The following is a 23338-nucleotide window of genomic DNA, read 5'->3' as shown; positions in this document are numbered from 1 at the left end:
CTTCATGGTCCTTCCAGCTCTTCGTAGGACTTGATTCTCCTTCCAACTCTTTGTAGCACTTGGCGTTCCTTGCAGCTCTATGTAGTTCTCATCATCCCTTAAAGTTCTTTGTAGGACTTGACTTTCCTTCCAAAACTTTGTAGGACTTAATTTTCCTTCCAGCTTTTCGTATGGCTTGATTTAGCTCCCAGCTCTTTGTAGGACTTGGTGTTCCTTGTAGTTCTTTGTAGGACTTGGTGTTCCTTGTAGTTCTTTGTAGGACTTAATTTTCCTTATTATAGCATTACCGTCACCTCTTAGTTAGTGACTTATTCACCTTTGGAAAACTAAATTGAACGATTTCTTTAAATTAGATAATCAATTGTTTTTATACTAATAAAAACTCCTTTTCATAACAAGGCCTATCTCTTTAGCACATAGATAAAATAAAGACTCGATTCCTTTAGATATTACGACTACAAATTTGGGAATTTTTTGAGTGAGAAGTTTCTTTCCATTGATTATCCCATTTTGGAACATTTCACCTTTTATGTCCCCAGCTTACTTTGTTTTTGTACTTAACGAAGTCGACTGACAAAATTGCTGTTTCAGAGAAAAAAAATAAATTTGCTTTTCCATAACCTGTCTGGATTCCTTTAACACACAAGGGGTTCCTAAAGGAAATTGAATTTCAGACTGCAAGCTCTCAGTTTCTTGGAATCGGTGTGTCACGGTTGACTTCACAACAGAGCGGCCAACTTCGTGGAAGAGTTTGCGAAGCGGGATTAAAACGGATGAAAAGCAATTGTTCCTTTTTATTTCGTCATCATGTTTCCCTTCAGTTGGTTGACCATTTAACGAGAAACGTTCGCCGCTTATGGGATGTGGATTTCTGGTCTTTGATATGGTCAGGTTGATTCTGAGTTACTGGATACTTCTAGCGTACACGCCCGGACTAAATGGCGGAGTCTAGTAATGCTTTTACCATGACATGCAACTTTTACTGCATATCCAAATCATATTTCTTTCCCGGGGCTACGGAATGTGGTTGGTTGGTTGGTTTAGTTCAAGGCTACCCTTGAACCATGGCGGCCCGTAAGTGATATTAGGGTATTGAAATAAATAAGAGGCCTATCATGGAACTCTGGATTCGCCAGCCGAGGTGTGAAGGGGCATAATTCTTAAGGGTAAGAGATCTCAGCACATAAGAAATGCGTCAAGTGTTTCCTTTCAACACAAAGATGTTTGCAAAGATAAACAGATTATGAATTTAATGAAAAGTTCTAATGACCATTTCAATATAAACATCATTTTAACTCATTCCGTGAGGGCCCCGTAGGGTGGTAGTGCTGTCAGTGCACCTCACGCAGTGCACTGTGGGTATCACTCAAGGGTCTTTGCAGCATCCCATACGCCACTAGCTGCAACCCCTTTCATTCCTTTTTCTGTACCTCCGTTCTTATTCTCTTCCTTCCATTTTACTTTCCACCCTCTCCTAACAATTTTTTTTCTTATTGCAATTGCGTTTTTCCTCCTGTTACACCTTTCAAACCTCCTTCACTCTCAGTTCCGGTTTCAGCTCTGAACGACCCCACAGGTCGCAGCGCTTGGTCTTTGGTCTAAATTGTATACTCCAGTTCCAGTTCTGTGAGGGTCTGCTGGACTCGTGAGTATGAAGAGTCGGTTAATATATTAAATGAAGGTTCTCTGTTTGTAAATTATAAAAACGGTAATTCGAATGACTGTATTTTTTGTAATAAGAGACTGGTGGTAGTGTGGTGAGATGACGGGACCCTCCAGGACAACACTTGCTCATATGCAAGCACTTTATCAAACACTTACAGCGCAGACGCGGAAGTAAGTTGACTATGGTGCTTCAGGGTTGTATCATGGCTTTTGGGAAATCATAGTCTTAAACGGGAGAGTGACTGATTTCAAGTTTTCTGGCGTTACAGGCACCAGGGTCACTGACTCCGATTTTGAACGATAGAGAAAAGGGACAAGATGAATATAGTTATGGTGGAAGTTTAGTATTTAAGTTCGATCCGCGTTTTATAGACTATGCAGTTTAATAGATTTGGACGGACCACTTTTCAGAACCTGCCAGCAACAAGAACAAGCACATCATCTCTTTGTTCTTCTCTTGCCATAAACCTCCCGAAAGATATTATTAACCAGTGAGTACTTCAGTTCATTTTGTGGTTCGTGGTGTACCTTTATAAGTAGGGTGAGTGTGTGCCGGTGTGTGTGTGTATGTGTGTGTGTGTGTGTGAGTGTATGAGAATGTGTACAAACACTTGTGCCTGTGTGAGATTGTGTTAGATTTCGTAATGCCGGTCACTCACCTGTGACTTGTTTATTTCAGACTTGTTCAGATGTGGCAAGCGGGTGTTCGACGCTTTGTAGAAGCTGGATATCTCCTCACTGACTCAGATCTGCATTTGTCATGTTGATGCTCCATTTTTACAGGTTAATCATATGATCTTACTTCATTTGGACACGGCTGTTGAACGGTATTTCGCAATTCATTTGGCGTTCAGACAGAACTGAGAATTCTGTCTCTTTCTCGAAGAAGAAGAAGAAGAAGAAGAAGAAGAAGAAGAAGAAGAAGAAGAAGAAGAAGAAGAAGATGTTTTTGAGTAAACATAATTGATGACAATATATTAGATGCAAGAGCATCTGTCAAACAAATAGTGCAATGCACATATTTTTTTTTTTATAAACAAAACATGATTTAAAATCTGTTTATGCGTTCTTATAGGTGTCATTGAACAAGTTAGCTGACAGTTTGCTTTCGAGATTTTTTTAACTTTCACTGATGATTAAAACCTGAAGGATGTGTGTTTAAGTGACGTAAGTGACCTTACAAAATACGAAATTTACAATATGGAATTATATCACTATATTAAGACCGCAACAGGCCAGCCAGAGATTAAAAGTGTCTTTGGAAGATGGGTTATTTTATTTTCTTTATAATTTAAAATTAAATCTTTTCGTTATTTACGAAGGTCAAGTCAGCCTGCTTATATCCGATTCCACTGAGCATAAAAAATTCTGGAAACTGTTACTTGGTATTTAAAAAAAAGAAAAAACTGGATTTCACAATAAAAAAAAATTGTACTTTACATTTTTTTTTAATATACTTTGGCAACAAACAGTGGTTCCACGACTCCGATCACTTGTACTTCTAGTCCTCAAAGTACTGTGAGTATTATCGCTGGAACTTCTATGCGGCTATTAATATTTTTTATAATACTAGTCGCATTGCCTTTCCTAACAGAGTAGAATGGAATATAAAATTTAGGCCAAAACCAAGCACTGGGACCAATGAGGTCATTCAGCGCTGAGAGGGAAACTGAGGATAAAAAGTTTTTAGAGGTTTAACCGGAGGAAGACTTTGCAATTGCGCTATGAAACAATTGCTAGGAGAGGGTGGAAAGTGAGGTGGAAGATGGAGAATATGAACAGAGGTATAGTGAAAGGAATGAAAGGGGTTGCAGCTAGCGGCCGAAGGGACGCTGCTGAGAGCTTTCAGTAATGCACGCAATGGCGGCACTAACCAGCTCCTCCCCCAAACTGGATTCTTTCTCTAACACCTCTGTTGTTACAGAAACAGGGCACATTGCTGGTTGTGTGGAAGCAATGACAATGTAAGATCTGCAGAAACTTATCAACAAGAAATCACATCAGTTTAGTCGACGTGAAATAAACAACCGAAGTTGGACATTTTTTTTCTCTCTTTTCAAGATTAGCTTGCTGGCTTTAGACCCATGAAGTCAATTTCCTTACATGAATATCAGAATTATTCGGATACCTCAAAAGTATCAGTTATGAGGTATTCACTTTTACTTTTATCAACGAGACCAGCTTGTATACCATGAACATTATGTGTCACAAGTAGACTATATATACATACGGTATATACGTATACATATACATGTGAATTAATACATATATATATATATACATGTATACATATATATATTAATATATATACATATTTATCCACATATTATATATATATATATATACATATATATATATATATATATATATATATATATATATATATATACATATATATATATATATATATATATATATATATATATATATATATATATATATATATCACATGCAATTTTTACTAAATATTCAAATCACATTTCAATCCTGGGGCTACGGAACGTTGTTGGCTGGTTGATTTAGTTTAATTTAAGGTACCTTTAAACTACACACACACACACACACACACACACACACATATATATATGTGTGTGTGTGTGTGTGTATGTATGTATATTACATATACGAACTACTTAGGAGGTTAAGAACTGTTCCGTTGGTCCCTTATATTTCTTTTGCAAGCTAGATTCCTTGAAATCATAGATATACAAATGACTAGACTTAAGCTTCAGGTGTTTAAAAATAATTCATCTACAGTGATTCATAGATGAAAAGTCACTTGCTGAACTTCTCTCCAGGCGGGTTGTGGAATGGTATCTTACTTAAGATGCTTCACTAAACAATGTAATAAAAAATTCAGAACGGATCCGTTATTACGTCAAGTCGAGTAAGTTAATAACAGCAGTACGCTCATCTCTCTCTCATTCCCTTTTCCTCGCACCCTTTGTCTGTCTGTCTGTCTGTCTTTCTCAATAATATGATAACAACCTGCTTCGTTGATAACAGAGATACAGTTGCATAAGAAATCCAATTTTCATGGCTCGACAGAACTTATTTTCCCTGCGTCATTATCATATATCTTCCTTTGGTAGGTGTGTCTGATATCAGGAAATTCGCCCTTTATTTCTTACACGCCCTGAGTAAGATTTGATTACCGTGTCCTGGTTTACATGCGAGAAGTAGGTTTCTTGAGGGAACCGAACGTGGATATGAGGGCGCGTGGGTAACCGGAAGGAGCCTAATTCTTTCACCAGTCTGCTGTGTTTATGGCGCGAGCTCCCATTTGAACATTTATTGACACGTGTGCCTTTATCTTATTTACTCCCTCGGATGGAATTTTTTGGGTGTTATAATGTGTCTTTTATGATTTGCCTGTCAGTTATAAGGAAGCGTAAATTCAAAACTCTAGGTCAGAAGTATCGTACTAATTTTGGCACCTTAGCCTAGGTCTAGCAAAAGCTACAGATATGTTTGGATTAGACACCAGCCTCATTTTTGCTTACATTATCGAAAACAAGATGGTTTTGACATAGTATTAGTATGGTACAAACACTAAAAAAGTACCGTTTTTTATACATAACATAAATGAATTTTCTTCACTGACATCATTTTCTGATTATTAAGTTCAGTATACCTTAGTTTAACCAGACCACTGAGCTGATTAACAGCTCTCCTAGGGCTGGCCAGAAGGATTAGATTTATTTTACGTGGCTAAGAACTAATTGGTTACCTAGCAACGGGACCTACAGCTTATTGTAGAATCCGAACCACATTATAACGAGAAATGAATTTCTATCACCAGAAATAAATTCCTCTAATTCTTCATTGGCTGGTTGGAGAATCGAACGCGGGGGGGGAGGAGTACTAGCTGAGAACGGTACCCACCCACCCAATGAGGAACTTTCTGATTATTAAAAGAATCTACATTATGATATGAAAAACGCAACAAGACTATCAGTCTCATATAACTGTCAGCACATTCAGTGGTCTGTTACTGACTACAGCAGGTAATAAGCTGCTGCTCGAGGAAGTACCAGTGCCTAATAGCATGGAGTGACTCGCTTGGGGTTTGGACCCCGTAACGGAAACAAATGCCCTTAATTGGTTGGTGAGCTTATTCCTTCAAGTCCAAAAGTATGTTTTTCTTTTTTTTTATTAGGATTCTGGGAATCAAATTAGTGACATTCTCGTCTCAGCTTTGTGAAAGTTGCAGCCTTGTACCCGATGCATTTTTATATTTTTGCAGTTAAACAGCTAATGGGTGAGATATTCAGTCTTGATGTTATGAATGTGCGCGAATGCTGTACTACTCACGCACTGACACAGAAACACATTATATATATATATATATATATATATATATATATATATATATATATATATATATACATAGATAGATAGATAGATAGATAGATAGATAATGTGCGTGTGTATGTGTACATGTGTGCGCACAAAACTGACGTGTCCAGCCAGAGATTACAATAGATATCGAACGAAGACACAAGTCATAACTTAAACAATTTGATCGATGATATCTTGAGTAAAAAACATACCTCATCTTTAACAAAAATACAACAAATGATAAAAATATCCTAGCTCAAGGACAGAAAGACTCTTGTTTACCGTAACGAACACAGAGGTAGAAAGTTTCCCTCACAGGGCGACGATAAGTGGAGATATTCGTTTGCTTGTACAGTACTACGTGGTTAGGTGTTCTACCACAAGGGCGGCGCTGCTTCGAATACCCGGGAGCCGCCGAAACCGTGTGGGTGTTGAGTGTGTGTCCTGTGATTTTTTCGTTGATTTATCGTTATCATGGTACTTTTTGCAGCTTGTAGTTGCACAAGTGGTCACTGGAATTCTTCACGAGAAAATGGGACAACATTTCTTGGGTAAGCAAAGTACATGAAAGTTCATTTACCCATAATTTTGTGTCAGTCAGTTAAAGGTCTTGTTAGCAGCAGATACCCTTTCTCTGTTGACATGTCATATAATTTCAGCATATTAATGTGCATGAGTGCAGTGGTGAATTCAGTTTTGAAACCAGAACATCATTCATCTTATATATGCCACATAATATAAAGTAAGAAATCTTGCTCGTCATTAATATTGCTTAGTTAGTGAGTAGGCCTAAAGGTTACTGGTTTTGTCAACGTCTCGTTCTTAGCCTAAAACATGCCGCTGTGATGCTTAAGAACGCATGCTGTATTTTGTCGGTCATTAAGAATTCTTTGCAGTAGGTAGGCTAGTAGGATATAGTCTATGCCATCAATTCTTCAGTTTTAGACATGTAAAGGCAACGGCTGAGGTACTTCCGAAATTCCAAAACGACACACTTGGTGAGAACATTTTAGGAAAACAAACCGTGGAAGGCATCTTCTATTACTCGATTCATATTAAAAGTATCTGTTTATTTTACGTGTGTCAAAACCCGGTTTAATTTGTTTTCATCAGACAATATGCCTCATAGACTGGTAAAAGCAGGAAACAGAAGTTTGGTAGCCTTGGCTAGACCAAAGCCTTCAAACTACTGTTTTGGTAAGATGCTATATCATTTAAACCTTATAATGCATGGAACTTATTCAAAAATGTACAGAAATAGTTCATTTATGGTAAAATTTATCGAATTATTATGCCCAGAAGAAAAATAGCCTTTAAGAGTGGTAACGGCTATAGGAAAAGAATCTTGGCCCAAGGACCTTCTCCTGGCCAAGCTAACGCTAGGCTTAGCCTATGCCTTTTCATTCGGCAGGAATTTGTATTATTCTGGCCTTCTTTTAATAATAATTCTATTCCAGATAAGTCAGAACTACTTATATGATAGTGTACAATCCTGGCACATCTTGTCGTCGGTTTGTTAACAAGATGATTAGCATGGCGGGAAAAATTTTTGGTGGCAGGAAATCCTGGAAACGAAGCTAATATTGTTTATGCTAGCATATCTTGTTTCAAACTTATACATGATGCAAGAGGGTAATTAGCTGTGTGTGTGCATATATATATATATATATATATATATATATATATATATATATATATATATATATATATATATATATATGTATATATATATTATAAAAACCCATGCCTGCACTTGTGAGTGTTTCAAAAGAAAATATATAGAATGATTAACATGTATATATATATATGTATATATATAAATTATATATATATATATATATATATATATATATATATATATATATATATATATATATATATATATATATATATATATATATATATAATTATATAAATGACTGTTCAACTGAATCAACATTTTAGCTTTTATTGTTACAAGTAATATTTAGAATGCTTTATTTGCATGTAACGACGCTTAGTCTTATATGAGATAACTACACTGTCAAGATAATTTTCACTCGGATCTTCATTGCTTGTCCCTTCATAGAGAGGGGTTACAAATCATTATATTTTCCTATTTTGATGCTCGATGGGGATCCTTAATACTGTTCTGTCTCTTACACAGTAGTAATGACTAATATTTCATCTTTATATTCTTCACTAGCTGACCAACCCGTTGCTGCCTGGGAAAACTGTGTAGGACACAAAAAAATTTCATGAACCTTCTTGTTGACTGTTCCTTTTATCCAGAATTTACTGTACTGACTGTCCCATTTATCCAGATATTACTGTGATAACTGTCCCATTTATCCCTGTATTACTGTGATAACTGTCCTGATTTTCCAGAAATGACTGTACTAACTGTCCCTTTTATCCAAATACTACTGTTCTGACTGTCCCATTTATCCAGATATTACTGTAGTGACTATCCTATTTATCCATGTATTACCTATGGTGACTGGCCCTTTTATCCAGGTATTACTGTACTCACTGTCCCATTTATCCAGGTATTACTGTAGTGACTGTCCCCTTTATCCAGGTATTGCTTTAGTGACTGTGGTGACTATCCTTTCTTTACAGGTATTACTATACTGTCTGTCCCATTTATCCAGGTATTACTGTTCTGAACGTCCCTTTTATCCAGATATTACTGTAGTGACTGCCCTGTTTATCCATGTATCACTATGCTGTCTGTCCCTTTTATCCAGGAATACTGTGATTGTCCTATTTATCCAGTAATACCTGTTTATCCAGGTTTTACTGTACAGACTGTCCCTTTTACCAAAGTATTACTGTGCTGACTGTCCCTTTTATCCAAATATTACTGTGGTGACTGTCCCATTTATCCATGTATTACTATGCTGTCTGTCCCTTTTATCCAGGAATACTGTGATTGTCCTTATTTATCCAGGAATTACTGTGGTGACTGTACCTTTTATCCAGAAATTACTGTATTAACTGGCCCTTTTATCGAAATATTACTTTGCTGACTGTCACATTTATAGAGATATTACTGTGGTTACTGTCCTGTTTATCTAGGTATTACTGTGGTCACTGTCCCTTTATCCAGATATGACTGTACTGACTGTCCCATTTAACGTTCCTCGTTGGATGGGTTGGTACTGTTCTCGGCTAGCACTCTGCTGGGCCCGCGTAGGAATCTCTGACCAGCCAATGAAGAATTAGAGGAATTTATTTCTGGTGATAAAAATTCATTTCTAGCTATAATGTGGTTCGGATTCCACAATAAGCTGTAGGTTCCGTTGCTAGGTAACCAAATGGTTCTTAACCACGTAAATTAAGTCTAATCCTTCTGGTCAGCCCTAGGAGAGCTGTTAAATCAGCTCAGTGGTCTGGTTAAACTAAGGTATACTTTTTTGACTGTCCCATTTATCCAGGTATTACCAATGCTGACTGTCCCTTTTATCCAGGTATTACTGTGGTGACTGTTCCTTTTGTCCAGGTATGACTGTATTGACTATCCCATTTATCCAGGTATTACTCTGCTGACTTTCCCATTTGTCCAGGTATTACTGTTCTGACTGTTCCTTTTATCCAAGTATTACTATTACTGTGGTGACTGTCCCTTTTATCCAGACATTACTGTGGTGACTGTCCCTTTTATCCAGGCATTACTCTGGTGACTGTCCATTTTATCCAGACATTACTGTGGTGACTGTTCCATTTATCCAGGCATTGATGTTCTGTCTGTCTCTTTTATACGGGTATTAATGTGCTGACTGTCCATTTTATCCAGATATTACTGTGGTGACTGTCCCATTTATTCAAGTATTATTGTGGTGGCTGTCACATTTATCCAGGTATTAGTGTGCTGACTGTCCCTTTTATCCAGGTGTTATTACTGTGGTGACTGTCCCATTTATCCAGGTATTACTGTACTGTCTGTCCCTTTTATCCAAGAATTACTGCGATGACTGTCCCTTTTATCCAGGTATTACTGTGGTGACTGCCCATTTTATCCAGATATTACTGTGGCGACTGTCTATTTTATCCAGACGTTACTGTGGTGACTGTCCCCCAGGTATTATTGTACTGACTGCCCCTTTTATCCATGTATTACTGTGATGACTGACCCTTTTATCAAGGTATTACTGTGGTGACTGTCCATTTTAGCCAGACATTACTGTGGTGACTGTCCCATTTTCCCACCACTAAACCTAAACACACCCCCGCTTAACTGAAACACCCCACTAAACCTAAGCACACCCCCACTAAACCTAAACACACACCCTGCTAAGCCTAAACACAACCCCACTAAACCTAATCACACACCCCCACTAAACCTAAATGCACCCCCCACTAAACCTAAAAATGAACCTTGATACAGAATTATTAGTCATAGGAGAGAAAAGCATTTTCAACAATATATTTATATGGTATTGAGTACATGAAATAAGGTATGATAAACTCGTAAAGTTTATTTACCACATAAGTTACAAAGGGAAGGGGGAAGGGGTTACAGGTTTGAAACCTACCATATTATCTAAGTTGTGTCAAATGATGGCCATGTGCCAAATTTTGTCTAGATCGGTCAAGCGGTTACCATATAAGTTACAAAGGGAAAGGGATGGGGAAGGGAAAGTGGGTACGGGTTTGAAACCAGCCCTATTATCTAAGTTGGGTTAAGTGATGGCCACATGCTAAATTTTGTCTAGATCAGTCAAGAGGTTACCACATAAGTCACAAAGGGAAGGGGATGGGGGGAGGGGAAGGGGGTGCGGTTTTGAAACCTGCCCTATTATCTAAGTTCGGTCAAATGATGGCCACATGCCAGATTTTGTCTAGATCGATCAAGCGGTTCGGATTTCTATAGTGCACAAACCTACAAACAGACACTCATTTTTATATAAAAGATTCAACTGACTAACTGTGTTTGTGAGAAGGGAGATATATCATTCAAGGTTTAGTTCAAATGCGTTTTGGAGACTGCGGATTGAGATTAGATGTCATCCTAGGTTCAGTTCAAACCTGCTCTTTTAGGAGACCATGGAGTGAGATTAGATGTCATCCTAGGTTCAGTTCAAACCTGCTCTTTTAGGAGACCATGGAGTGAGATTAGATGTCATCCTAGGTTCAATTGAAACCTCCTCTTTTAGGAGACCATGGAGTGAGATTAGATGTCATCCTAGGTTCATTTCAAACCTCCTCTTTTAGGAGACCACAGAGTGAGATTAGATGTCATCCAAGGTTCAATTCAAACCTGCTCTTTTTGGAAACCACAGAGTGAGATTAGATGTCATCCAAGGTTCAGTTCAAACCTGCTCTTTTAAGAGACCACAGGGTGAGATTAGATGTCATCCAAGGTTCACTTCAAACCTGCTTTTTAGGAGACCACGGAGTGAGAATGTGTGGCTGGGAAGGCGAGTGAAGTCAGTGAGGTCAAGAAAAAAGAACGTAAAGGCGACGAGAACTAATCAGATGAGAGTGATGTGAGAATAACGTCTGGAAAAATCAGTGGAACCATTTTCCTTGTTGGATCAGGCAGTGATAAGCAGGAAAGGATATTATATTCTTGTCCCACAATCTTAAAAAGACAGTCAGGATCGAGGCATGAAATATTCTTTACTCGTGAAACCCTTTCATTAAAATACTGACGTCTGTTTTGGTGGTAATATCGCTTTCTTGTGAGCGAGTAGAATTAATCAGTGTACCAGTTTCAAGTGCCTGTGTTGCAAACCCTCATTAAAAATGACAATGACAGTGAGTTTTTTTTTTTTTTTTTTTACTTTTTGTCATGTCCTGTTATCGGGTCATGACTCTGTGATTATATTCCGAACACAAGGAACGCCGGGAGAACGATTATTGCAACAGAGGGGAAGCTAAACAATAGCGTTGATCGAAGCCTTGAGTTTCACAATTTTCCGTTTTTGGCGCTTGGAAAATACGAGCGTAAACTGGAAATACTCTCGGGATGCAAGCGGCAGGCAAGTAGATAAAAATAACAGACTTAACAGCAAGGACAGTAGAAATGATAACTCACTAATTGTTTGTTAAATCTTCGATATTCTCGAGTGAATTCGCCGAAACACAAAGTGATGTAGTGTACCAATCAACGTATCTTTCGACACTATCAGGTATTCTGCTGAGGACTGATGTCATCTGTAAGATTGTGTTGACACCGGCTTTTGTAACCAAAGCGGATGGAGAGTGGCCTTGACACGTCACATAGCTTACTCACGCCATACTTCCTCAGTTTGTCTACATTAACTCACTATCATAGTTGCTCTCGCGGTGTATCGTGATGAGAGCGGACAAGTGAGGTGAAAAAAATTAAGTGTAAGTCCATATTGTGTTTACGTGCACTGGTACTGAAAAAGAAAACAGCAGTTCATCAGTTCCATCAGACACACACATACACACACACACACAATATATATATATATATATATATATATATATATATATATATATATATATATATATATATATATATACGTGTATATACGAGTATATATAAAATATGCGTGTCCGTTTGTGTTTGAGTATTTTCTCAGTACCAGTGTACGTAAACAATAGTTTTCCTCATTGGACGGGTTGGTGTCGTTCTCGGCTAGCACTCTGCTGGGCCGGCGTTCGATTCTCCGACCGGCCAATGAAGAATTAGGGAAATTTATTTCTGGTGATAGAAATTCATTTCTCGTTATAATGTGGTTTGGATTCCACAATAAGCTGTAGGTCCCGTTGCTAGGTAACCAATTAGTTCTTAGCCACGTAAAATAAATCTAATCCTTTGGGCCAGCCTTCTCTAGGAGAGCTGTTAATCAGCTCAGTGGTCTGGTTAAACTAAGGTATACTTAACTTTTCGTAAACAATAATGATTTACAGTTTTATATATATATATATATATATATATATATATATATATATATATATATATATATATAAATATATAATTGGTGTGTGTGTTTTCATCACTGATCCGTTTCCACATACATTTTGCTCTTTGATAACTAAATCGTGGATGAACCCCCTGTGCAAAAACTTCCGTAACCATAGCAACAACAGCATACACCTACCAAGAAGGCTTATTGGTAGCGTGTCGTAGCACTTTCTAGCTTCTCAGATAACTCTTGATAACAACCCTGGACCGACTGAGCTCATTCCCTTATCAGATCTCCTGTCGTTTGTTCCATTTTCTCCATCAAAATCCTACTCTACGCCTCTCCTGGTATGGTATGTGATATCGTCACCCTCATAAACTAACTGCCTAAGTCATTTTTTCTACTTTTTGGGAAATTAAAAAAAAAACTCATTCACTTTCTTATGCCTAAGTCACTGAGTGACTTAGGCAGAAAGCTTTTTGGGGAATTTATTCCACTTACTTTCTATATCTGACTTAGGCAAATATACCAGTAGGTGCGCCACATATTGGAGATTTGATTTAGGCAAAAATCCAAAAATCAATGAAAAATGACTTAGGCAGTTAGTTTATGAGGGTGACGATATTTTGCCCAAATATCCTTATTGCCACCAGCATTTCCTTTACCTTTAAACACGGGCACGATTCCTCTCCTCCTTTCATTTAGAACCTTTCCTTCATCCAGATAAACCTCTCAAACCTTCATCCAGATAAGCCTCTCAAACCTTGGTCACTCACTCATTCTCGCTGTCACCGCCGTACAGCTGCATCTCACTTGTGATCTCATTTTCAAACTCTCACCAACCAATTCCTCTCGTGCTTGTAGCTTCGATCTTTCAAAATCCGCGAAGGTATTCCATCCACCTCATGACCCAACGTTGCTTAACTTTGCTGATCGGAAGACAAAAGAAATATAAGTTGTATTAATCCGCCGATATGAGCAGAGCAGCACAAAAGACTCTGAGGGTTTGACCCAGATTAGAAAAGTTGACCTGGGAGAAAAAATAAGAAAGCAAAGAAAGTCGGAAATAAGAACGAAGTTTTAATTGAACATCCTCGTCAAAATACTGATCCAGTTTCGTGCGCTTCGCTGCAGTAGGTTGTTACATTTTTTTTAAACATTAGGATCCTGGTCTGTTCGAAGTTCTGTGACCATTCTCCTCTGAAAGGAATAAAAACCTTGATTACCGGTACACAGGTGCTACCGAAGAATGACGAAACAGTTCTGAGTAACCAGTGTCCTTTCGGATACTTAAAAGGTTTGGAGTTCGATGACAGGAATCTGTTAAATCACGATACGGAGTTATTGCGACACTCCTCGACATCTGAAGTGTATGTAGCAAGGTATCAGGCGTATTCGTTTCATGGCAACACCTGTACACATTGGGTAAAAGCCGTAAAAACTAGTAAGAAAATAAGTTTTAGTATAGGATAAATCTAGGTAGGGATCATGTAAGATCACAAGGCTGATATATATATATATATATATATATATATATATATATATATATATATATATATATATATATTATATATATATATATATATATATATATATATATATATATATATATATATATATATATATATATATATATATATATATATATATATATATATATATATATATATATATATATATATATATATATATATATATATATATATATATATATATATATATATATATATATATATGTGTGTGTGTGTGTGTGTGTGTGTATACATATATGTATATATTTATATATACATATATATATATATATATATACACATATATATATATATATATATATATATATATATATATATATATATATATATATATATATATATATATATATATATTATATTATATCTATATACTGTGACGAAGTGTCCAGTGTCTGCTCTTCAAATCAAACCTGGTATCTAAGTGCTTGTCCTGGAGTCTAGGGCACCATTTATATATGGTGACCCCGGAGTGTCTAGTGTCTGTTCTTCAAATCAAACCTGGTATCTAAGTGCTTGATATTTGATTACCAAACTTACCATCTTTTCGACAATTATAGTTACCTCACAACAGCCAGACACCTGCACCCTCATGACACATACAAAACGACTGATTTCTCTAAAGGCAACAGTGATCCCTTATAAAACTTATCAATCATGAAAGAAAACAGATTAAGTTCGTTAAACAGGTGTGAGGTAAAATCTAAGGGCATCACTCCGCTAACAGTATAAAAGTTCAAGTATTTCTATTCATTTCATTTCCCTGGTTCGAGCTCACTTCAATTACTTGAAGGAAAACATCTCACTTACCACTCTGTCTCTAATTCAAATCAAAATTACTGGTGGGTCAATAAAATGAAACTCTGATATAATATTTTAAATACAAAAATTTATTTCTAAATTTCAAAGATTATACATGACATTAACAGTCTCAGCGAAATTTATTATAACGTGAAAACAAAACAAAATTGGATTAAATCTGAATTAATCATCAGTCAAAATTAAATCAGAAATTAATTTATTAATTAATCAAAACATTATTCCAGTAAAATTTAAATTGTTAAATAACAAAACTTGATTGAAAGGAAATATACTGTAAGTAAATTAATTCCCAAGTGTTAAACAAAATAAGGCAAATAAATCAGTCACATAAAAATGTGGATACAAAAGACAGAAATATACTGTAGTTTTTCGGAATTCTGTTTGTTTAAGCTGTGACTACATGGCATTATATTACGAAGCCACCTGGTCTAGAGAGAGAGAGAGAGAAAAGAGAGAGAGAGACTATTCATTATCACTCATATCATTAATCTATATATTTCACCATCATTACGGCGCTGAATAATCCTGATGGGTTTCGGCGCTTGGTCCTCAAGACCTAAATTTCATAATTAATCAATCAGTCAATCAGCCAAACCCTTCAAGAGCGAAGACCTTCCCGCAGAACGTATAAAGGAAAATATGTTGTAAAATCTATATCATACTGAGGAAAATAATTGCATCAGTGTCAGTAAAAAAGAGAGAAAGAGAGAGAGAGAGAAATGTATCTGATCTAGAAAACTCAGTTTCAGTGAAAGGATGTAGCTAATATGAACAGCGTATCATAAATAAGTCAGGTGAGTTATTCAGATTTTATCTACTGTAGCTTTAAGAGTTTTCACATTTTCACGTGAAAACTCTTAAAGCTAAATAAAATCTGAATAACTCACTTGACTCATTTATGATACGCTGTTCATATTAGCTACATCCTTTCACTGAAACTGAGTTTTCTAGATCAGATAAATTTCTCTGTGTCTCTCTCTTACTGATACTGATGCAGTCTTTTGCATAAACTTAAATAATATTTCTCTGATGAAGTCGTGAACGTAAAGTAATTGAGTCTTTAAAATGAACCTTCAACTGGTAAATCTCTGATTCACGTACTTGCTATGTAAGAGTATCGTGGCCTCGTGTTCTTGTGAGTAGCCCATAAGCGCATTAAAAAAAGGAAAAAAGAAATAAAAAGTACAGTAATCGAAATGATAATTCTGTTTGAAAAGGCCCAAGTTTTGCAAAGTCATGCACGTGTCTCTCTAAAGTCGAAATAAAAAGAGGCGAGGAGTTTAATTTCCTGCGAATGTAATTGCTTCATTCGGAATGGGCTACTTGCTGCGTATTACGTAACTTCAAAACAGAAAACTCCTTATTATTTTGGTCATTCTCAGGGCGGATTCAGTTGCTTCCTTAACCGTACTGATAAATATTTCACGACGTTTTTTTTCTTTTATTTGATGCTTGATGTGTGATATTTGTGTGTACTTTATTTATTCGTGTTTCGAGTTTTTCCTGAGAGAAATTTCTTTCTTTTTTTGTTCAAAACAGACGCTTGCACGGTTTTCTGAAGGTGATGTTGCAATTAACGATGCACAGAATATTCACCTAAAACTTTCTGTATTTCCACATCCATATCGTCAAGTCTAGTACGGAAAGACGTTAATAATTCAACATATGACAATGTCACTCAATTAACTGTACAACCTTCGCCCTAGAATATCACGGTAATTTCGAGTGACATCCGGATCAAGGACGTTCCCTTCACATAGCCAATTCGTTGTATTATGACGTCAAAATATATTGTAAAGTGTTCCGCATCTCTTGTCTTGAGAGGCAAGATATTGATGTGTATTTACATTCACGATACGAGCGTTTTGCCCAACAGGATACAACATAGGAATAAACTCTTTGAGGGAGGAAATACCCGAGATCTTTCTGTTCTCGTCTCTCCTTACTCTCATCCAGCAGGATATTTTGAGGAGTATTCTCTCTCTCTCATCGGTACACAGGGTACACTGACCTTAAGCCTAGCGTCCTCGAGAATGGGTTGCGTTAGCTATTGGAAATGAAATTAACTCGTAGGTACTCGGGAGAATGTGGACTATGTTAAGAGCGGAAGCATATCAAAGGCAGCACTTTTAAGGGTATTATATAGGATTATTTTCGTTTATTTTATGTCGAAGAGTTCATATAGTCGTCTAAACACCTAAACAGGCGTTACCGAACCCAGTTCGCCGATGTTAGAGATTTATTAAAAAAGAAAGCAATTAGAAAGTCATCCTTCTTACCGAGATTCCATATAGCCACGTATTGGCAGGAAATTAAACCTAATTATTCAGCTTAGCTGCGTCATCTTCTGAACATAAACCTCATCTATATTGCATCACACACACACACACGCACACACACACACACAAAGGCTTTAAACGAATGAGATCACTATCACAAGGTATAATCAATTGAACACCTGTAGAACTGGAGGTTTTCAACACGTGTCGTATTTTCGTAGCTTCCTCTTTTTCAATTGACTCAAATCAAGGGGCTGGATTGTACCAGCAATAAGGGTAGACCATTGTTATGTAAAACAGCAACTCTCTCTCTCTCTCTCTCTCTCTCTCTCTCTCTCTCTCTCTCTCTCTCTCTCTCTCTCTGTGTCAAACAGAAGTAAATGCAGCAACGCAATTCGCGTTAACATTATTCGTCGTCTTCACTTGTACAGTAAGTAATATTTTAATCCTACTGTTTGTTTTGGACCTGATATCGAATGGTTATCCTCAAGCCCAGTCTTTTAAATTGTCGTGTCGATGCTTTCTCATTCATTCAGTTTAAAATCGATCTTTTGTGGGGGGTGGTGTTAAAAAAATATGTTAATGAAATGGACAATGAAAAAAAAAGATGATTATGAAATGGTTATTTGGTACCCAAGCCTTCTGCTTTCAACTCCACGAATTCAAGTGTTCCGCAGGGGGGTAGTACCATCAGTGCACCTCACACGGTGCACTGTAGGCATTACTTAAGGTTCTTTGCAGCGTCCCCTCGACCTCTAGCTGCAACCCCTTTCATTCATTTTACCCATCCTCCATTCATATTCTTTTTCTTCAATCTTGTTATCCACCCTCTCCTAACAATTGATTCTTAGTGTAACTGCGAGGTTTTCCTCCTGTTACACCTTTCAAACTTCATTTACTCGCAATTTCCCCTTCAACGCAGAATGACTACGTAGGTCCCAGCACTAGGCCTCTGGCCTAAATTCTATATTCCATTCCATCCACGAATTCAAGTGAATCCTACAAATCAGTGGCCGATCAAACTTCGCTGGTAATCTAAAACCCCGGGAAAATCAACTTGGTCTAAGGAATAACTACTCGGTTTGGAATGGCAAGCGCAGTATCCCGGTTCCATAATTTAGGTCGTTAAAGGTGAGAGCAGGTAGACAGTACGAGCAGAAGCGATGCCCTGATGAGTACGGTCACACGGACACGCACACGCACTAAAAATGAATGACCCTAGCTATGGCTGTACTGACCGAGCATAACATAGTCCTTATACAGATGCCATTGAGGGTAATTATCCAGATTTGCAATAATCAAATGCGCGTGAATTGATCACTTAAAGAAGTATTTCAACTTGGATTAACAAGGAAAATAAAGGTGATTCTCTACTAAATACGAAAGAATTAGAGATTACAAAACTCCATCAAGGTAATTGGCGTTGTTGCCCGAATGCTCCATTTTCTTTAGATTTTCTTTCAGAAATGCGAGGCAGCGGTGATCCCAGTAACCCAAAATGCTCTGCGTCATTTACCTTTCTTTCACAAACCAATAATAAAGAAAGAGATAAAAGAATCTTGATTCTAGATCATGACTCTTATCCACATCAGAATCCGAACAATTGTTCCTTGCACCAAAGTGAATTTTGCCAGTGGCGTCAAAATGAGTTCGTTGGTTTTTATGTCATTACGGTGCAGAGAAGCTTGATGAATGAAACTGCTGATGTTGAGAACGTGTTCTGCAAATGAAGTTCATCCTTGAGTGTGAAAAATACATTTTTGCACACACACTCGTATATGTACATACACACACACATGCATGCATAGGCCTACATTCATATATATATATATATATATATATATATATATATATATATATATATATATATATATATATATATATATATATATATTATATTTATATTTACATTATATAAGTGAACGAGCAAGAGAGAGCAAGGGGGTCTCTTTTTTCCGCGTTCTTAATCTCCGTCGTTAGCCCTCAAGCTTTTTTTTTTTTTCGTTCTTTTTGTGCCTGTTAATAAGACTACTTTAGTCATTATCTTCAAAGACTTCACAGCACACGCAGCCAAATATATACGTCAACCGACCTTATATTTATATGGAGATATTATATCATTGCGTTATTAATGCCGTCGCCTATTCATGCCATTTCGAGACATCGCAAAAGGAATTTCGAAAAATGTTTCCCTTTTGCAAGCTGCGCTGTGACTTCCCTTCTCGTGATGAAATATCAAGCCCAGAGGTGATTGGGTAAAGGATGTCGGAAGGGGGGAAAGCCTGGGTGGGGAGGAGAGGGAAGGCTTAGATGGTGGTGGGGTGTGTGTGTGTGTGAGCTGGAGGTGGGTGGGTTGGGGGCGGGGAGGGGACCGGTAGCGTTTGGTGGTGAGGCCTTTGTACCGCTGGGCCAGGCGTTGCAACATTTGTGGAGCAAAGGTTTGTTGGAAGAAACAACCCGGGGCGCATCCTGGTTGCGTTGGGTTCTGATTTCTATTGGGGACTTTTTTTTCTTTTTTAATCGATTCACTTTCGAACCTTTTTCGTTTTTAGCGTGACTTTGCAAAAGAACTCTCGGGTTTGAAATTTTGGATTTAGCTTTCCTCGCATTTTCTTCTAGCTGTACGCCATCTGGTGGGGGTAATGATCTTGATAGGCACTATCAAAGGATTGAGTGACTGAGTGCACTAGTTTGTTTGCGTGTATGCGAGAGAGATAAAGTGAGAAAAAGAGAGAGAAGCAGAGAGAGAGAGTGAGAGAGAGATTTTTTTCCGTTTCCTCACTCGTCTCCAGCGCACACCAACCAACCTTTGGGAATCGACAATCGGTGTTCCACTACTTCCCCTTTAAGAGGGTACGAGCGCTGTCTTTCTCTTATTCCCCCTCCCCCCTCCTCCGCTCTTCCCTCGACCTTCCTCAACCCCTCCACTCCCCTTCCCTTCCCTCCTGGAGTCAGCCTCTTTCCTCGGCGAGATAAAATAGAATAAGTGCTTTGTCTGCTTGTGTAGAACCGTGTCGCAAGAATCAGCGCCTAATGATTTCACCGTAATGCATGCATTTGATGTGTTGAGTCTTGTAAATTATTAAACGAAAATAATTTGCCGTGAATATTTCATATTCCCTGATTTATTTCACTTCGGTTTTGCGACCACGAGAAGAAAAATGCGAATGTATATTCATCAAATCGTTAAACATCTGCTGCAGACGTCAAGATAAATAGTTCTGACAGCGAGAATTTGTTCATGGCCGTAAAGGAAGTAATGGATATGTTCAGTATCTTGTTTCTCATACTTTAGCTCATCAGTAACATTTAGAAGACCCAAGCCATGTTTTATGACAACTAAATGTTAAATTGAATGTGAATTGTCAGTGTAATTAAAGTGCTCGACCTAGCGCTTAATTGTAGAAAGGCTGTCTATTACAGAAATGCCCTCAACTTTTGGATACATTGAAGAAGACACACGTACAATTTACGGGAGCACACAAACGCAACTGGAATGTGTAAAGAACGCTGGATTTTAATAACTTTTCATGTCGACATCAGGCTGTCCTTTCTAATGAGGTGTTGGCAAAGTCTCCGACCTCTTCAAATGGCACCCAGCTATTCCCGTGGGATGACGTCAACCTCCAGTCTGTTGTCGGGAATTTCCCTTTACGCTCTCGGTTGCGGAGAGAAACCCGATCTGGCAGAGAGTATACGTGGAAAATTACGAGGCAGATTGTTTGTCTGTTGTTTTTCTACTTTTTGTCTTAGAATGACCACTTATTTTTAAGTATTTTTGGTAATACACATGGAGCCAGCAACTGGAAAGATATCTCGTTGGAAGCCTCTTAGACCTACGTGGGTGAATTTTGATTAATAACGAGAGAGAGAGAGAGAGAGAGAGAGAGAGAGAGAGAGAGAGAGAGAGAGAGAGAGATGACACAGTAATCGTCGGTGTGTAATACATTTCTTCATTTTTCCTTCGAGTAAACGGCGAGGGAATTTTATTCCCCCCGGAAGTAGATTTTACTGAATTTGCCTCAATTTCAATTCTTGCGGTTCCTTGATTGCCTACGCTTATAGCATTTCTTCTTATTTGTAAGAAGATGTCAGAAAAAGCGTCACTGTTAAAAAAAAAGTGAGGATGAATAGATTTTTCAAAGTATTAGCTCTATCAGTATCGGTAGGGACTGTTATCAACGTGGTGTACAAGAGAAATTCAATCAAACTAGATCCAGAAATGTTATAGCGATTAGTGACGACCTAGCACGAAGGGAAGGGAAGAAAATCTTTATAATTCATTGGTGAAAGTAAATAAAATGTTTTCATCGTTATATGTTGGGAGGGATATTCCTTTGGTTAAGTGTTCATATTGGAAGTTAAGCCACTTACGAAATAAATTTTTACAGCGCAAAACACTTATATTTTATCAGTAAGTTCCAGCAGAAAAGCTTGTTGAATTCCGGTAAATCATGGCGCCATCAACACTGCAGAGCCTAGTTTTCACCAGAAAGGACAAAGATTATTTGTTTCACTCTCTCGATATGTGATGAAATATAATTGCTGGCTTTTCGCTGCGAGAATCATAACATTTCAGACATCACGTTTTTTGAGCGTTTCAACACTTGTGGTGAGAGTGTTACGACGTAATTACTGCGACGATTTCGGAAACCTTCTGGTTGGCGAATACCCTGTGTGTGTGTGTGTGTGTGTTTGTGTTTGTGTGTGTAAGACAGACAGACAGACAGACAGACTGACTTATTACTATAAGTATGTAGCGTCTGGTGGTCTATGGAGTGTGGCTCCTACTGAGGTATTAAGCGGTGGTACTATACTTGGCTACTGTTGCCCTAGGAAGTGCCAATGCCTTGGGACATTAATGCATCGCATCTCAAGGCAGAAGAGCGCATAGTAGAGGGCTGTGAATCCCTTGGGCGAGGAAATGCCTCCAAATAGAGAACCAGGCTATAGTCGGTTGAAAATAAGGTTTGACCCCAAAAAATTGCTAGAAAAGGTTTCTCAACTGGTTATTCTAGTATCAGGTGTGCTTAATAACATATCAAAAGTTTACCACAATCTGACCTTGGAAAAGGTCTGATTTCCAAGAGCATCTATAAAAAATAGCCCCTAAACCCTTAAAATGCCCGTTACTCTTCAAACTATATAAGTAATGGCCCAGTTAGCATATCTTGGTAAGTATATCTAACAGCGAAGGATAGATTTAATTTGGGGATTTGGAAGCCCAGTTAGCATATCTGCATTATATTGAAGTGATTATATACTCACAAAATCCAAGATGGCAGACCAATATGGCCCCATACTATGAAAATCTCCATTATTCATTCTAATTTATTTATACGATTAAATTTAGTGTTTAAACACCTGTTTTGGTGATTTGGGAATCCAAAGAATATACCTTAATTACAGTATATTGAAGGAGGTCTGATTACATATATACAAAATTTAATAAAGAGGATCAGTATGGCTGCCAAACAAAAAAAAATTATTACTTATTTTATCTCATATCACCCCTGTTTTGGGAATCTAGGAATCCAATAAATTTGTAAAATCTAAGATGGAGGACCAATATGGCTGCGAAACTACAAAAAAATCATTATTTGTTTCATCTCATATTACAGAAGTAAACTTGCTGTCTAAACCCATATATTGGGGATATGGCAATCCAATTAGCCTATCTGACTTGCAGTAAACTGAAGTGATTATATACATAAATACAAAATCGGTGATGGAGGAGCAAAATAGCTGCCAAATTACAAAAATCCCCATTACTCATTTCAATTTACTTTACTCACTTAAATTTGGTGTCTAAATTCCTTTTGTGGACTCTGGAAATGAA

The 23338-nt window shown here is 37.5% G+C and overlaps 1 protein-coding gene across 2 annotated transcripts in view; it reads left to right on the top strand.

Moving 5' to 3' along the window:
• The first annotated feature begins 6359 nt into the window (after window positions 1-6359).
• The window catches only part of LOC136843832 (tribbles homolog 2-like), a 242993-nt gene continuing 226014 nt past the window's right edge, over window positions 6360-23338 (top strand). The window contains exon 1 of one of the 2 annotated variants that reach the window (XM_067112631.1): window positions 6360-6557. The gene's annotated coding sequence lies outside the window, so the exon portion shown is untranslated. The remainder of the gene's footprint in view (window positions 6558-23338) is intronic. The other variant, XM_067112632.1, reaches the window with a different exon arrangement.

Source organism: Macrobrachium rosenbergii, chromosome 12 (assembly GCF_040412425.1).
Source record: "Macrobrachium rosenbergii isolate ZJJX-2024 chromosome 12, ASM4041242v1, whole genome shotgun sequence".
NCBI classification, from domain to species: Eukaryota; Metazoa; Arthropoda; class Malacostraca; order Decapoda; family Palaemonidae; genus Macrobrachium; species Macrobrachium rosenbergii.
Note: the sequence above shows the minus strand (reverse complement) of the source record. Positions and strands in the feature narration are given on the sequence as shown.